Source organism: Wolffia australiana, chromosome 9, assembly GCF_029677425.1.
Source record: "Wolffia australiana isolate 7733 chromosome 9, ASM2967742v1".
NCBI classification, from domain to species: Eukaryota; Viridiplantae; Streptophyta; class Magnoliopsida; order Alismatales; family Araceae; genus Wolffia; species Wolffia australiana.
Genome location: NC_135843.1, coordinates 3,204,104 through 3,204,900, shown reverse-complemented (window position 1 = coordinate 3,204,900; position 797 = coordinate 3,204,104).

The window sequence follows — 797 nt, the reverse complement described above, 5'->3', positions numbered from 1 at the left end:
TCCCTAAGGGATCCATGTGCATGTGTGCTGCAAGATTCTTATTGCTTACCTCTTCATCGCTATGTGATTTTTTTGTTCCTCTCCAATGGCATGATGAGAATATCTGACACAACTTGTTGGTTTGAGAGTGTCAATTTTTCGAAGGTCCAAAATAGTCCTAATCGTCAATCACTGATGTTTCGCGTTTGCATCTAAAATTTGCTTGAAGCTAAATACTATCCTGTCGTCGTATCGTCACAGCGAATATACCTTGCAAATAAGTTATGCTCAGAGTGTATTATACACACGTAGTCAACGATGTATCACTGATTATGTACACATAACCTACCTATAAGGGCGTAAGGTCTCTTTCATCTAGAGGATGTGCTGAATATTACGCAGTGTAATTAATGTAAGCAAATATTATACGAATGATACATCAGTTTCAACATTACATGTTAGGTAGTTTCTGCATCGGCTTAAATGGATAGTCCAAGGTGCTTAACGGCCGGAACTTAATAAGAGTTATCTCACATGATCATAGAAATTTGACCTCCAAATCCCTCTGGGGATCCATGTGCATGTGTGCTGCAAGCTTCGAATTGCATACCTCATCATCACTATGTGATTTCTTTAGAGGTCAATTTTCTATGATCATGTGAGATAACTCTTATTAAGTTCCGGTCATCCAGCACATTGCACTAGCCATGAAAGCCAACCCAGAAACTGCCTAACATGTAATGTTAAAACCAATGTATCATTCGTATAATATTTGCTCACACTTATTACACTGCGTAATATTCAGCACATCCTCTAGA